Consider the following 2377-nt stretch of genomic DNA (forward strand, 5'->3'; position numbering starts at 1 on the left):
TGTGCAGCATCCTTCTCATGCAGCAGTTTTATTCTTGGGCACAGAATAATGTCCCTCTGTCACCCTAGTGCTCAAGCCCACCAGGTGTCATTAAGTGTCTTTTCCCAGTACACGTGGAGTTCTGCAGAGATGCAGTTTCACCAGTGGAAATCCTCATGCCACAAAGTCTTCCCCATGCCACAAATTTAACTTCTGAGGAGAAGAGGAAGAACAAGAGCACTGTGTATGCTGCATCTCCTCCAGCCACACCTAAACCTGTAGTTTTGGATGCTGGGTGTTTGAAGACACTTGTGCATGTGATGTCTTATCTGTGTGCTTTGGCTAAAGATGTTTTTGACTAGGAACTTGAAAGAAATGAGATAAAAATTGTTTATGAAAGGTAATGCAGGCTGGGGATTAATTTTAGCTGTATAATTGCAATGAATCTGATGTCAATATGAAAAATACAGACCTAGATGGTGAAAGAAACCAAATAACCTCCTCCTGTGTTTAAACCTTCCTTTATTCTGGATTTTCTTGAGAATGTGTAAAACTATTCTTTCATATGTTTTTCCTCTTCACCATTTGTTCCACTTGAACACTCCCAATACTTGTCTTTGTTGTTGTGATAGACCTCAAGGCTCCTTTTGGACCACAAAGAAATGTATTTGGTTTTATTGTACAGCACTTGAAGCTAATGTTAATCCTTCCCCCAATCCCCTGGAACAAAGCCAAGCTTCTTAATGCTTCTTGGAAATGACTTTGGGTGACTTTGATAATCAAGATTGCTTTCTTAGGAGCTACTTGGTACAAAAGATGCCTTTTGGAAATGGTCCTCCTGGAGAGGGCAGGTTGGGGCTGGGAAGGGTGTAGGAATGGAGCAGGGCCAGGGAACAGAGTCCTTGTGGATCTGCAGTGAGGTGCTGAGCTCGGGGTGCACAGTGGCCTCGGGTGATGCCAGCCTGAGTCTCTGCCCTCAGCTACACAGGATTTAGGGCTTCAGGGCTGCACACTCCTGTGTCCTTGATTCTGCAGAGCTGCACACAAGTGAATCAAAAGTATCACACTGAACCAGGGTGATGGAGGTATTAGTTTGTGTCAGCTTCAATATTATATTAAACTGGGAAAAAATGAAAGTGAGAAGAAAGAAAAATAGTCTAGAAAAAGTGTTGGGAGAAGGGGGGGAAGCATCTTTTTGACTTCTTAGAGCTTGCTCTTAAGAGAATAAAGAAATGGAAATGCACTTAATTACCAGTGTTCAGGTACCCTTCCCTGCCAAAATGAGAAAGGACAGAAACTAGATGCAGAAATGAGAAGTGCCAAGGTTGTGAGCAGGGTGGGAAGTAGGGAACAGAAATGGAACTGGAAAGTACCCTGATAGCTTCTTTTTTCAGCTTTCTGAGCTTCAAACAATCAGCATTAATTTGCCTGGATTGTATGTTCCCAAGATATATTGAAAAACAGTTGAAAAAGTGTATGAAGTACTACTCCAGTCATTTGTAAATTAATTCTGATCGAGTAGCTGTTGTAGTCTGAAGCCATCTGTGTGTTTAACTACCACAGTGTGAGTGATGTAAGACGAAACCAGAACGGGTTTCTAGACGCACAAATGTCCTGTAGGTGTCAGCACTTCTCTTGCTGTTATCCTGACTTGCAGCAACAGGAGTAGCAGGAAAAAACTGGATTTTTTTTTTTTTGGTTGGTTGGTTTTTTAAAATTAGAAGTATTCAAGTGGATATTCTTTGCTAGTGAACACTATTGAGGCAAAGTTTTATATAATTAACAGGCAGATCTCATTTACTGGATAAAGAGGCTTCAGAAAATTGGTTAAAATGCTACTTGCAGAGTATCCTATAGTTGTTTATAAAACTGTCTAAATGATAGGACTAAGCCTTCTGCAAATATTGAAACAAATGACTCTCAGCAGTTGTAGCAGGCTCTGCCATAGGTGACAGCATCTCTGACGTTAAGCATTAGCTCCAGGCAGAGTTCTGACTATTGAGGCAATCATGAACATCAAATGAGACACAGGACTTACATACAAGAGGTTCACATTCGTGTTTGTCCATCTGCTGTAAATCCAACAAGGGCAGGCTTGCTCCAAACCAGCCTTCCTGGAGCACTGGAGTGCAGCTCTGGAAGGGTGACTCAGCAATGAGTAAATGTGTGACAAGTGTCTGAGCAACATGGAGAGCTTGGGGCTGAGACACCTTGGAAGCAGGAGGATAAACATGGTTTAGCCCAGTGCTGTTTACAGAAGATTTATTTTCTAATCATGGTTGGGAGGATGGAAATTAATTTAAATCTTCTTTTTAATGCATAGGAAGAAAATAGGCATGGAGTATCCTCTTTCTTGGACTTGGTATTCTCAGCAGTCTGGCAAGTCTGATGATACTAG

Source organism: Erithacus rubecula (genome assembly GCF_903797595.1).
Source record: "Erithacus rubecula genome assembly, chromosome: 3".
NCBI classification, from domain to species: domain Eukaryota; kingdom Metazoa; phylum Chordata; class Aves; order Passeriformes; family Muscicapidae; genus Erithacus; species Erithacus rubecula.